Source organism: Nuphar pumila, chromosome 10 (assembly GCF_984573655.1).
Source record: "Nuphar pumila chromosome 10, dmNupPumi1.hap1.1, whole genome shotgun sequence".
Lineage (NCBI taxonomy): Eukaryota > Viridiplantae > Streptophyta > Magnoliopsida > Nymphaeales > Nymphaeaceae > Nuphar > Nuphar pumila.
The window spans coordinates 94,808,488-94,823,374 of record NC_143258.1 but is presented as its reverse complement, the minus strand read 5'-3'; the positions used below and the strand labels follow the sequence as shown (position 1 = coordinate 94,823,374).

General features: G+C 38.7%; 1 pseudogene across 1 annotated transcript; it reads left to right on the top strand.

Moving 5' to 3' along the window:
• Positions 1 to 281: 281 nt before the first annotated feature.
• Positions 282 to 4,259, top strand: LOC149827434 (LEAF RUST 10 DISEASE-RESISTANCE LOCUS RECEPTOR-LIKE PROTEIN KINASE-like 1.1 pseudogene; annotated as a pseudogene). Its single transcript, XR_016434675.1, has 3 exons — positions 282 to 1,026; positions 1,827 to 1,877; positions 2,980 to 4,259. The product of XR_016434675.1 is annotated as an LEAF RUST 10 DISEASE-RESISTANCE LOCUS RECEPTOR-LIKE PROTEIN KINASE-like 1.1 pseudogene (transcript).
• Positions 4,260 to 14,887: the final 10,628 nt, after the last annotated feature.

Below are 14,887 nucleotides of genomic sequence, written 5' to 3'. Positions count from 1 at the left end.
ATTGGCTTGCGGAGGGTGGCAATGCCACTGAGAATCGAACCTTGACTGCCCGCCTAGCAGCCAAGCACTACTCCACTACGCCAACCATCCCTTGGGCAGGGTCTACGTAGTACTATTGAGAGGGACTCAATTTTCAATTCTGATGACCGTTTTAACTTTGGTGCCTAATGACTTCGCCGTCGTTGACAAGTCTAGTTCACGTTTTGATAGAGTTTGATGGGTACTGGTCGGTGCCCCTCTTTTAGATCTCTAAATCATCTTCTCTTGTGCTCAGAACTACCATGGCTCTTTGCTTCACCTGCTCATCTGCCTTCCCTTTTCTTCTTCTGAATCTTATTCTTTACTTTTGCTTCTGTTGTGTTCTCTCCGATACAAACAACTCCACAGAGTGCCCTTACCGTTTCAACTGTACCACCAACTCCGTTCCAATCGTTTTCCCCTTTTCCCGTCTTGATTGCTCTCCAAATTATGGAATCAACGTCATAGAGTGCAATGGAAACGTGACACAGATCCCTCTCCTCCACCACAACTTCTCCGTGAAGCGTATAGAGTACTTAGACAAGAATATCACGATGAGCTATCCTGCTTCGTTCAACCAGGAATTTTGTGCTGCGCCTTTCAGCTTGACTACGTTCCTCAACCGATTAGGCGGCCATTTCAGTTTCTTGGGTTCCAAAATCACCATCTTCAAGTGCAGGGCTGGTTATAATGGTTCTCTGGATGGTGCTTTGCCATTCAAGGGGGGTAAATGTGATAATGACTCTCAACTTTACTACTATAACAATTTGAAGGAAAGCATTGATGTTGCTGAAATTGGGTGCCCCTCGTTTGAAGTTCCTACTGGAGTAGTTATGAGCTCTGATGGGTTAAACTTGTCTCAAGTATTTGATGATGATTTCGTATTTCATTGGGAACTCGATTTTGATTGCTTCAAGTGCGCAGAGGATGGGGGACGCTGTGGCTTCGATGGTGTTCGCCCTGTTTGTGGGTGCAGAGATGGACCAATAGCTCGGAAGAATTGCAAGGGTAATAGATAGACGAACTCCAATCTCTTTGCTTTAAATTCTGCCATACGGAAAAGTTCCCATAGTGGGAACGATAGGGAAGTCAGAGTGGACAGCCTTTAAAGAGACAGGCATGGAATGCAGCTGAATTGCAAATATTGCCAATATTTTGAAAAACACGACAATAAATTCGTGATTTTGGATTGCACCTTCAAGTTATGTCAAGTACTGCACTCAAACGCTGGACTTTCCCAGGTTGAGTGCCTTAAATTTTTCATATGAATGGTCTCTCTGCAAAGGAGAGTTTCGTTGCTTGATGTTCAGACGGGGGTTAGTCTTACATATGTAGGATAGAAAAGTATACAGCCCTCTTGACCAAGTTGGAATTAGCCTGGCTCAGGCCAAGTTGATACAAGTACACATGGTGAAGCTGAGGCCAATCTGAAGGCTTCAACTTGCTAGTAAAGTTTCTCTGTTAAAAGGCTTACTCTGAATTTTTCTTTTGTCTAAGACCCACATTAATTAAGGGCTGGGACTGCTCTGCCAAGTCTCTAACCAAGAATGTCGAGTCCTTGTAGGCCCAGTCCGTGACTAACATGCTCAGATCTCTGCCCCTAAACATCCGTTAATAGAGTGGCATTACCACCGAACCAGGATCTTGTGTAAACAACTTTTATTGACAGTTTAATAGTTTTTAGGTCTAGCTGCATGCAACTTTTTAAGGCTCTTAAATCATGGCAGCTTTGTTTCTTATAATGTCATATCGTTATTATCGTTCTATTGTTTAAAAATACATGCTATGCGGTTTGCTTCACTAATCAGGCCCTGTTTTGGTTGCAGCTCGCCAAACGAATATCAGAGTGATCATAATAGGTAAAAACTCCATCCTCTCATCTTGTTAATCTAGACCAACAAAGGGAAAGAATGCCAGAACCAAGAAATGTAGGCAGAAAACAAAGGGTTAGGGACCTTAATTGCAGTTGCTCATCAGGATGAATGGCTGATGGATGGCAACCAGGGAGAATGTTGAATCACCCATATCATCTTCCTTGACAGGAAGAATTTCCAATCAACATACAAGTTGTGAAAGCTTTTGGTTTAATGCCAATCAGGATTAGTCAATCCCTGGGTGCCACCTCAAGTCAGTCTTCAGAACTTATTCAATTTGTCATAATTACTTAATGGATCTTTTAAGTTTTGTGTTTGAAGAGTCGTCCATTGGGGTACCCAACGGTTAGGACCTCCATTTGATAAAATAATTCTTTAAATGACTGCTTTGATTTAAAAATGATCAACAGTAAAGATGCATTCACCCAGTTGTAAACTTTAAGGCCTTGGCAGTTGACTGCTGCACATTCGCAGTATCATAAAGCTATTTCCAGAAACAACTCCACATTTTCCATTGATTTCCAAAGTACCTATGATGCAACTTGGACCACGAAATAATAGGGGTTTCACATTTCGGTTCTATTCGGAGGTCACCCTCTCACTTTAAGCAATGATGGGTTATCCATGCTCCCCTTGGTATGTTGTCTCATGTGAAAAACACCTTCCTGAGTTCTGCACTGTATGGCGCCAATACCTGAGCATCCTCTCAATGAAGTACATAGAACCTTAAGCTTTTAATTAAGCATAACATTGAACCTGCTATCGGTTTAAGAACCAAGTCTTAAGAGACAACTACAACCATGCTCAACTGCAAAAGGTTTTCCTTCAAAATCACCTCCATCTTTTTCATTATTTTGAAAACTACCCGTACCTGCTGACAAGTGGCAGCATGAAATGTTGGAGACTTGATGTTTGGGTTTTATTGGGGGCAGTTGAATCACCATTCAAAACCACAAAATTGGCAGATCAATTTTAGCAGTTCGTGTTAACACTGGATGAATCCACAAAGGCAGGTGAATTGATTCAGCATCTTTGAATCCTGACTTTCCCAGCATGATTACAAGCTTCTCTGTCTCTGTTTCCACAGGTTTGGTTGCAGCTTCTATTTCTGCTATAGTCTGCCTTCTCGTGTTCTGCTGCTACAACTACTATCGTCGTTCACAAAGGCATCCATCTGCCTTCACAGTCTTCTTAACTCGTTCCATTTCCTCAATACAATTGAGCCAAATCAATTTAGAAAATACCAGCTTCTACCAACGATTCAGCAGAAGTGTCACAATTTTCAGCTACAAGGAGCTGCAACAAGCAACCAACAATTTTAGTCACTCTAATGAACTCGGTGATGGTGGATTTGGCATTGTCTACCGTGGCAACCTCTGCGATGGCCGGACAGTCGCTGTCAAGCGCCTATATGAGCACAACTATAACCGTCTCGAGCAATTCATGAATGAAGTTGAGATCCTCTCCAGCATTTGCCACCCAAACCTTGTAAACCTCTATGGTTGCACAACCCGCCATAGCCGTGAGCTACTTTTGGTGTATGAATACATAAACAATGGGAGCATTAGTGATCATCTCCATGGTTCACGGGCTGTTGAGGGCCAACTTACATGGAAGATTCGGTTGAATATAGCTGTGGAAACAGCGGAGGCCTTAGCGTACCTTCACCAGCTTGAGCCACCGATCATTCATAGGGATGTCAAGACTAACAACATACTTCTTGATAAAAAAATTCATGTCAAGGTTGCAGATTTTGGCCTGTCACGCCTCCTCCCATTCAATGCGTCACACATCTCAACTGTACCACAAGGCACACCAGGCTACATGGATCCTGAATATCATCAGTGCTACCAATTAACAGATAAGAGTGATGTGTACAGCTTTGGCGTAATGCTTATAGAGTTAATCTCTTCTTTGTGTGCTTTTGATATCACGCGACATAGGCATGAGATTAATCTTTCCAATATGGCCCTTAACAAAATCCAGAGTGATGCATTGCATGAATTGGTTGATCCCACAATTGGCTTCGAGACTGATTACTGGGTGCAGCGGACTGTGAGAGCTGTAGCAGAGTTGGCATTCAGGTGTTTAGCATCAGAGAGGGAAATGCGGCCAACCATGGATGAAGTTGCAGAAGAACTAAGGCATATAAATCTGGAAGAGCACAACCTAGAGAAGACATCATCGCCAGAATTTCAGATCAATGGAAGTGCATTATTCAAGGACAATGTGCTGCCATCACCCGGTTCTGTGACAGATAAATGAGTGATCTCATCCACTACACACACTAACAGCGTGTAAGATTCCTGCAACATTTTCTACAGTTCAAGGAATGCCATTGTAGTTAATAAGACATCATGTGTCTAGGCATCTCTTGGGTCCTCTGTATATGTCAGGAGATGCTACAGTCCTGTCTGCAGAAACTTTTTCTTTACTTATGTTTTAAAGCCTTGATGAATATTCTGACAGTCACTACAGTCAATTCAACTCTAACAATAGGACCAAGATTCATTTTCATGGTGGAACCTTGCAAATGGCAAACTGACTTTAACTTGTAGAACCCCAACGCAAATGTCAGGAAAATCATTGTTAAAAGAGGGCAGGTCCATTAACAGAATACAAAGCATCTAAAAGAATACTGAATAAACTGAAGAATTATTTTAAAACATTGGAAAAGTGTCAGTAATAATGAGAAAGGTCTATTAAAACATTGGAAAAGTATCAGCAATAATGAGAAAGGTTTACGCAATGCAAATCTCTCGAAAACCCAATTCAAATAGTTCATCCATAGCTCAAAGTTTCTAACTCTAAAGTCTAGCCTAATTCTAATTCTAGTATACTTTTAATTCAATTATCTTATTGAATCTTGGATCAAATCCAGATTCAAATTATTGTTTTATCATTGAAACAGTTTGGAAAATTGATAACTGAATCTGCATCATTATCTTCAGTTTGGAGATAGATTTATCCGCCAGTTTGGATCTCTGACTTGTGCTTAATTATATTGGTAATAGGCCTAGAATACAGGATATCAACTTTGCATTGCTCTGCAATTTGACGGCATCGTGCATGGTTAGGAAACCCCAAGTCCATATTTTCCCAACCACCTACAAATTATCAGGCATGTGATCTTGCTGAACTTGATCTGATGGGTCTAGATCAAGTGGGTCTTGCCATGACAGGATCCAATTTGTACTGGCTATGAAAGTGGCAATTTACATCTCATGCGGAGGAATATTCATTCTTTATTTCCATTTGAGGACGTTGACCGACAACAGGCGCAAATTATGGCCAGTTATGGCTTGTTTAGTTTCTTTCTGAATCCGTTATATGAGCAGATCTTAATTGTACAGTATCCAATTGGCTTTCCTTCACGCTTAAATCAATAATTATTTTGTGATCGACCATGGGATCTATAATAGGCTAGTGTTTATGCACCAAAATGGACTTGAAACCATTAGGGCTTTGTTTGGAGCTCCAGTTGGAGATGAGATGAGAGGGGTGATGGGAGTGAAGAAAATGAGTGATGAAGCTAGAGTTATCAACTAAATTGTTAAAAATGGATCATCTCCACTCTCTTCTCTACTTCACAAAAATTCAATTTTTTATACTTTGATTTGTATATAGAACATAAAAGTGTTTTTTTAAGCCTCTATTTTGTTGAGGTAATCAAACAGTTGGTCATCAATCAATTATTTAAATAATGAAGAAAATAAGGAGAGAGAGAGAGTTCATCCATGCAGATTTTTTTTTAAGCCTCTATTTCTAGGAGGCATTTCATCAAATAGTTGGTGTTCAACCACACCATCCACATTTCCCAAACTGAGCTCCCCCAACACCTGCGAGGCTGGGTGGTATTAATTCAACCCTCGTTAAATTTCATCTCCCCTCTCATCTATGGTTTCCAAACAAAGCCGGGTGTTAGGTCCAAATCCATTTTGATTGGATCAAGAAAGTTACTTGGATATTCTATAGGTTCAGTTAGACGACCAATAAACAGATTTACAGTTTGGTGGTGGCTGGAAGTTTGAGGAAGTTTTAACCAGGTTTGGCTCCACACGGTTGATCTATTGCTGGCAGAAACCCTTCCAATGGTAATGCAGTGAATAGGAGGATTGTTCCTGAACCCCACAAAATCGATACACTAGTGCAGCTACGAAGCTAAAAAAACTATGAAAATAACAATTGCATGAAAAAAAACTAAAAATCATCAATAACTCATTATCAAAGGTCTAACTTCTAATATGGATCCGAGGTAAATCTGATACCAACTAATATCCAAAACATGATTCAAGGACTAATAATATTCAACTAAATAATTACAAACAAAGGAAAACACAAATAATAAAGATGGATCCCAATGGACCCTGTAGTGTCTCGCTTCCGCTCCTACATCATTTTCTCTGGGTTGAAAATGACTTGCTCTCAAGTCTATATCATGTTTGTACTTTTTCAATTTCGCCCAACTCATAGGAAACAACAATTTAGTGCAACTTTTTTAAAACATCCATCCACTTCTAGCCCTAGTAGGACCCGATCCAAAAAATGTCCAAGTAACATGGGAACGGTAATCTGATCCACTAGTGGTTGTTACGGTTGAAAGAGAAACGGATCCTCAAGTAGGATATAGGCGAAACTTGAAAGGTTCATCCAAAGATGTTGGATCCAATCAGTTTTAATTGCACCTGTGTTCCACAATTGGGTTTGGATTTGGACCGGGTTAAATGAGAAGGATAGGTTATATAAGTGGGGCTGGTTCCAAGGTTTTTTGTATCCAACATGGATCTAAAACGTACTTAGGAGAGCTAAAGAATAGGTTTGGCTAAGGTTCCACGTCAAACAAATTGGATTTTGAGTGGAAACCATGTTCTCGGACTGTTCAGGTGGGTAGAAATAAGAGTTGGGGGTGAATCAGATCGACATGGGGAGCTATTGGGCCAGAACTGGGTTAAGACCCATTAGAATCAGGTCTAAAACCATAGAATCCCAATGGGCCAATGTCAAGCACGTCGGATCCCGCCAGACCCAAGCCCAACAAATTAGTGCAAATAATTAAGTAAATAGTAAATAATTAACAAGTTTCTAGGTACCCAACTAATTATCCTTTTAGTTTTCATAAAATTAATGCAATTAATTAGGTAAATAATAATAATTATCAAGTTACTGTACCATTAATTACTTTTTATTATTACAAATTAATCCATAGCTCAGCCCTGTCAGGCCGATCCATAGCCCATGGGCCGACTCGGACCCGACCCACATATATAATGGGCTGATCCAGTAGCTAATGGGCCTTAGCCTAAAACCTTGACCTTGGGCCGCTTGGCCCGTTGACCACCCTTACTCCCACCCAACTTTCTATCGGATGTTAAGCAGCTCATGGGTGTGGCACTTTTTTTTTGTGCAATTATGTTGCACCTCATCCCTGTTTGGCTTGAAAGAGGCTTCTTGGAACGAGTCAGGTACCTGACCCATCATTACCCAAACCTATCCAAATTGTCATATTCAACTTTTGTCAGGTCACAAAAATGAAATCCCAAACCCAGATGTATATAATTTGAGAAAGTTTACTTTTACTAAAAATACATATAAAACATTCGGGTCAGGCACCCGCCAAAGAAGCCCGAGTCAGGTCGGGTACCCAGCAAAAATCACAACGCAAACCCAGCCCATATATTGCTCGGGTCAGACTCAGGTCGAATCAATATTATTCGGACTGACACTTTTAATGCCCATACCCAGAAATTCGAGCTTGGGTCAGGTCAACTCGATATTATTCAGACAGACACTTTTAAGGATCATACCCAAAAATTCAGGTTCGGGTTGGGTCCGACCCATTGACAGCCCTAACCACGTCAACCCCTCCTGCAACTAAGTTCATGGCCAAGCTCACCTTTTAACTGTTTTTTTGAATTATACATACTTTAAAAAAATGATTAGCCATTTTCTTGAATTCACTTAAACCAAAACGATTAGCATATGCCATGACTAGATTTACTCTCATTCCATGGTCAACTTTTCTTTGCCAGTGTGCTTATTCAAAAACTATGTAGTATATCCCCAAGTTGAATCCAATGGGTCCCACAGACCAAAGTTAGGTGCACTCTTTGATGCAAGGGGATATGGGGTTTTACACTTTTAAACGAGCAAGATAGTTTTTCCTCAGTTATCAAAAAGAAAATGACTAGAACCTATTCAACAGTGTTGTGTCCATGGTGACACCAGTGGACACGCTTACTGACAAATCTATTTCAGTGACATGAGAGGACACGATCGAACACATGGACATAGACACTGACATCTGCTGTTCATATTTTAATATTTTTAATGATTTTAAGTATTATTCAATAAAAATACATTTTTAATATTAAAATAACAAAACATTAGTTTTTTATTGATTAAAAATTAAAAAAACTGTGCCCTTGTGTCCTATTTCTCAAAAAAAAAAAAAGGTTTGAACTTGCGAGTCGAACATGCGCTATGCATCCTCGTACGTGTTCTTGTGACATAGTCTAAAATGAGTGGTTATTATTAGGGGTGTCAACGGGCCTGGTTTACCTGAACCAAACCCTATAGGGTCCGGGTTTGGTGATAAATAATAAGACCCGAGTCCGGACCTGATCGATGATCCGATTAATACCTTGACCCAGGTATAGTTTGTGAAATTTTATACCAGACCCAGACCCGACCCGAGTTTCGATTAAGACCCACAAATTTTCAATGTAAAAATGATAAAAAATAAGGTTTTATTGGGTATGGTCTGGATCTGGTTGATCATGTAGTTCTTATTGGGTCCAGGTATGGTTTTTTATAGTGAACACGATTAGTCTCGGTTCGGACCCGATATCATACCCAAAAACTGTGGGTCCAAGTCTAGTACCACCTGGGTCCAAACCAAACCCGACCCATTGACACCTTTTTCTTGTGAATATTAAAAGAGAATCCTTGAGCATACTTCAAAAGTAAAAAAACATATTGATGAAAACACATGGATGGTAGGGTAATCGACTATGTTTCTGGTCTATTACGAAACCCATGCTCACTACTATCACATATACTTTTTGACTGTCATGCAATATTTATACAATCAAGTTAAACATGGAGCGATACCTTTATTTTTTTGAAAGGCTATCTGGGACCTGGGTTAAGCAGACCCCTACCAGTTATACAACTAAACCATTGGGTTTTGAACGTACAACGTCCCTAAACAAAGGTAACGTACACTGAGCAATACTTTTCCACACTGGCAACTTGGATACAACATAGAGCCCCAAAAATCAACTTCCCTCACGTTTGAGTTCTTTAAACTGCCCAAGCCTTCTTTATTAGAAAAGCTATACTTATTATTATAATTAATAATATTCAAAATTTCAAATACAAAACACAAGGCTCCATGAAATGCAGCCTTCACAAAAGGGCATCTTCTACACTTTTGAAAAAATAAAATGACGTTTATAGCTAGCAACCCCCCTCCCCCTTGTAAGAAAGCTCTTTTGCAAGGACTTGGAAGATCTAAACGTAAATGAGAAATGGCTTGAATTCTTGTAGTCCTAGCCACAGTGACAAAAGTTAAAAACGGCAAAATCTCAACAGGCAACAAACTTGGGAGATTTTGAAAATTTTCATAAATCTCACGTTTTTTCAGTAAAATCTTTGGAATAAAAAATAAATTAAAAATTAAAAAATAATTTTATAAGAAAATATAAATAAAATACATTTAAAAATAAAAATCTCAGGGGTTTTCACAATAAATATCTTTTAAAAATACAAATATTGTGATATTTGTCATGATTTAAAAATTTTGCCAGAAATTGTTGTTCTAAACTTTCAGGCAATTTCTCACGATATACGGGAAATAGTTTTATAAATATCGCGATATTTGTCACAGAGGTTCTAGCATAGCTTGTTTTCCTTCATTCAAAGGAGACTCAAACAATTGCGCTTCACAAACCAGGAGGTAAGGATGAATTCAAAGAATCATGCATGTAAAGTCTGAGGTTTGATACTTGGGAAACAGCACTAACCAAGGGGGGTGTTTCTGAACCAGATTGACGGTTTCACTCATCTCTTATGTCAGCCTCCATCTTCGTACCCCTCCTAAATCTTACGATGCAAGTTGTTTTGACCAAATCTGACATTTTAAATACATTCAGTCCATTTAATAAGAATCAACCCTTGGATCGTATTTTCTCAATAAAAAGTAAGTTTTTTAATCATAATTTTTCAATCATTGATTTTTGAATCGCTAAAAAATCCAGTATACAAGTCAGATTTTAGCAATTTAAATGTCAATCTTTACATGTAGATCACATCCATGGAGTCCTATTTAATCAAAACAACTTGCATCAATGAAATTTCAAAAAGGATGAAGATAGGGATGACATAGGAGATGAGTGGAACCATCAAGTGTCTGACTTTGTTGGTCCGAATAAGGTGCAATCACATGACACAAAATTTGTGCATTAAGCACCTATTGCCCTCCATCAGGCCTTGGGCGCCACAACTGACTGTCCCCAAGATGAAGGGTTATCAGGTGCTTAATGCACAAATATTTGTACAATCATATTGCACTTGATCTTTTCATGCCTGTCTCACGTGACAGCATTCCTTGGGCTCCACAACAACATGATGTATGTATGCCTCATATGATTGGCCTGTGTCACGTAGGCAGACACTTAAGATATCCTTGTATCCAGGTGCTTCAATCTCACAAGAAACAATCTTGACAGATTACTGATGTGGGTCTCGCATCCCAATCTAACGGGGATTATTGGTGACATCCAAACATGCAATAAACCTCAGGCACATTGTGGCCAGATTCAGTTGTAAATCCCTGTGCTCAAGCCAGCTTAGAACTCTATGTTGGGTTATGACCGGTATATGACCCGTATTCATCACATTAAGAAGGGGTTACATTTTGGATTTGGATAATCTCTATCACATCCCATTCAGTTACCCATCCATTTTGGATTCCTCTATGATGGATTGAGGAATATGTATATATATTTTTATGAGACAGGTCCCGAGAACTCACTAGATCTAAAGTGCACATGCATGTGGGTGTCCATCTCCCGTGTGTATCTAGGAGAGCTTCAAAGACCTTTCCCTCACGTGTTTGATGTCTTCATCAACATCATCTTCATTCCGCTGCGCTCATGGCAGGAGCTATGTATTTATTTTAAGTTTCAACCCCTTCAATTGGTATCAGAGCCTAACCTTTATGCCACCGACATTGTTGGTCATCATTTATGAAATCTATACAAGATTCATTAAGATATTCGAGATTTAGCAAAGTGAGAGATACAATTCGCCGAAAATGAGTCGACTGGGATGGGGCTTTACCCTCCGCTGCCTCACTCAGATGACCCATGGTTGGATATTGACGTCGATTTGCTGACGGATATCGTCATTGCCGGCGAACGCCCACCAACCCTTATTGTTGTTTAAGGGGCATGCTGGTAAGTGACAGTGTCATTTTTGCTCTGCATCTGCGATGTCTCTCAGATTATCCCTGCGACAATTTGCAGCCGATATTTGAGCAACGTTTTGGCACTTTGGCCTCAACGGTTCATGCCCTGCACCCGACCCTTCGCCATGGTGGCAATGCTGCGACCATCTTCATCGACACTGGTTTATCGCCGGAGAGGTGTTCTACAGGACGGTGCTGGCGGCCTTGATGCAGGTGTGCCTCCACCGCCGGTGGTGGTTGCCTTCGACGTTCTGGTTTTTCCAGCGTCTGGTTGCCCACGACGTGACAAGGATCGTGATTGGCTAGTCCTTCCCAGTGAATATGGTCGATGACGTTCTGGTTTTTTCTCTTTCTGTAACCGCATGATTTCGTGCTGTGAGGGGTCGTATTTGCCTCATTACTGGATTCAGGTCATTTGGATCCAACCCAAGTCCATGTGACTCACTTTTTAAACTTGTTGTATTAAGTCACAACTGGTTGGGTTTTTGGGTCCAGGCCTTATGTGGGTCATTTAGACCTGACCCAAACTGTTGCTGAACATTGTGCATATGTGGTTGGATTTGTGCACTTAGGGAACACATGGGCTTGTTGGGTTTTGGGTCCAAGCCCTAATTGGGTTTATTAGGGTCCAACCCAATTCTTAAGACAACATTGTGCTTGAGCAACACTCATGCAGAGGTTTTGTTTTTCATTGTTTGGGTTGGTTGTGGGTCTTATTATGGACCATTTAGATATGATCCAATGATTTAAAGTACACACAGGTCCTTGCTGAACCGATTGACATGGATTTGTCGGGTTTTGGGTCTATTCCCTAAATTTGTTTCAATGGAGCTGATCCAATTTAGTTTAAACCTGAATTCATCAAGTTATGATAAGGCTGTGTCAATTTTTTTTTTTTGGAGTCAAATTTGTGTCCGAAATTGTTAATGTTGGATTTAATTCAGTTTTGGATCAATTAAGATTCAGTTAAATTTAATTCATTAATTCATTGATTTATGGATACAAATTAAGATTAATTGTCTTGTGTCCATTATTCAATAATGAATTAAATTTGATCCAAATTCAAATCCAATTTGAATCATATGCTTTGGAGTCAAATCGGGTTTATATGTTCGACATGAATATAAATTCATTCAATATGCATTGAATTTCGGTCTATTATTGTATGATTGTACATGACAATTTAAATGAGTATTCTATGTAGTATTTTTGTTTATATCATGTATAATCATGCATTTAGTAAGAAATTCATGTTTGATTTGAATACTCATGTGATTGTTGGATATTTTTTTATGCATGTTCTTTATGAATAAATAAATATTTATTATACTAAGAGTAGCCTCAACATCCTATGTATAAAATATATTTATTTTCGTCATGTTAAAGAGTGGTTATATTATTATTTGAGTATTTTTGATGAATAGCCTCAACATCTCAAAATACGAGAATAATAATATTTTATCACATTAAGATGGTGATATTATAAATTTATTGATTGTTCTATGGAATAGCCACAACATCCGAGGATATGATATAAATTTGTTATTATTACATTAAGTTGGCATTTTATGGCATCTCATGTTTATCCTGTTAATACTATATTAGCATAATTTTGATTTTGTGGCCAGAGTAAGAATCATAATAATGTTGTGTTGTTTACCAAAATAATAACATGTGTTATATTTTGGATTAAGTGAATTTTCATATGTGCTTCATGTTTAAGCAATTGATGTGAGCATGCAATTTTGATCTATTTTGCAGCTATTACTTCGGTTATGCCTACATAATTTATTAACGTTCTCATTCTAAGTGGTGATAACTTCAATTTATGGAAAGAGAGGATCAAGTTTGCTTTAGGGTGCATGGATTTAGATCTTGTGTTCCGTGAGGATGAACTATCCAAACCTACACTAAAGAGTACGCAAGTACAACAAGTCGCATATGATAAGTGGGAGTTGTCTAACTGCTTGAGCTTAATGCTTATGCAATCTCATATAGCAGACAACATCAAAGGTTCTATCCCTGAATGTAGGACTGCTCAGGATTTCTTGAGGGTTGTTGAAAAACAGTTTGAAAGTTCTGATAAAGCCCTTGCCAACACACTAATGACTAAACTTTGTTCCATGAAGTACAACGGTTCCAGTGGATTGCATGAACACATCATGGAGATGAACAATACCGCAACCAAACTTAAGTCACTTGAGATTGAGATGTCAGAATCATTCCTTGTCCATTTCATTCTTAAGTCACTGCCTTCAGCATATGGGTCATTTAAGATTTCTTATAATACACAACAGGTTAAATGGTCTATGAATGACTTATTAGTCATGTGTGTTCAAGAAGAAGGGACTAGATAGTGCCCATCTACTCGAAAGGGACATGCAAGAAAGGGAAAGAAAGTCCAAAGTTTTAAGAATGACATTAAGAAGCCGAATGGCAAGTGATTCTTCTACAAGAAGACTGGACATGTAAAGAAAGAATGCCCCAAGTTTAAGGAATGGATGAAGAAGAAAGGTAATCTTTATACGTGTGTGTGTTTTGAATCTAATTTAATTGATGTGCCTCATAATACTTGGTGGATTGATTCTGGTACTATAATCCATATTCCCAACTCCTTGCGGGGCTTTCTAAGCCGAAGGAGTCCGATGCTAAGTGAATCATGAATCTGTATGGGAAATGGGATGCAATCACATGTGGAAGCAGTTGAAACTTTTAGGCTTATTCTTCAGTCTAGTTTTGTTTTGGATTTAAAGAATACATTTTATATTCCTTTATTTTCTAGAAACCTTATTTCAGTTTCCAAACTTGATGTATTTGGATTTCAATTTGAATTTGGGACATCTTCTTTTTCTTTATATAAAAACTCCCGTATTGTTGGTTCTGGAATTCTTGTGAATGGTTTATATGAATTACTTCTTGATTCTCATTATGAACAAACCCTTTTAACTCTGCATGTTGGCATGAAACGTAAATGTGACAATGGTAGGTCATCAATGTTATGGCCCAGGAGATTGGGACATATCTCCATTAAGAGAATAAAGAAATTTGTGAATGATGGAGTTATTAAAACTCTTGATTTCACTGACTTTGGGGTATGTGTAGATTGCATTAAGGGAAAGCAAACCAATCATAATACCACTAAAGGTGCCAGAAGGAGCTCTAAGCTCTTACAAATTATACACACAGATATTTGTAGACCATTTTCTACTCAATGTCTTGATGGTAAAAAATATTTCATTACCTTTATTGATGATTTCTCTAGATATATGTATCTATTTCCACTGCATGAGAAATTTGAGGCACTAGATGCCTTTAACCTTTAAGGAATATCAATCAGCAGTAGAAAGGCATACAGGAAAGAAAATCAAAATAGTGAGATCAAATAGAGGTGGTGAATATTATGGGAAGCATGATGATGGACAAAACCTAGTTTATTTGTGAGATTCCTTAAAGAACAAGGTATTGAACCTCAATATTCAATGCCAGGTACACCATCACAAAATGATATAGTTGAAAGGCAAAATCA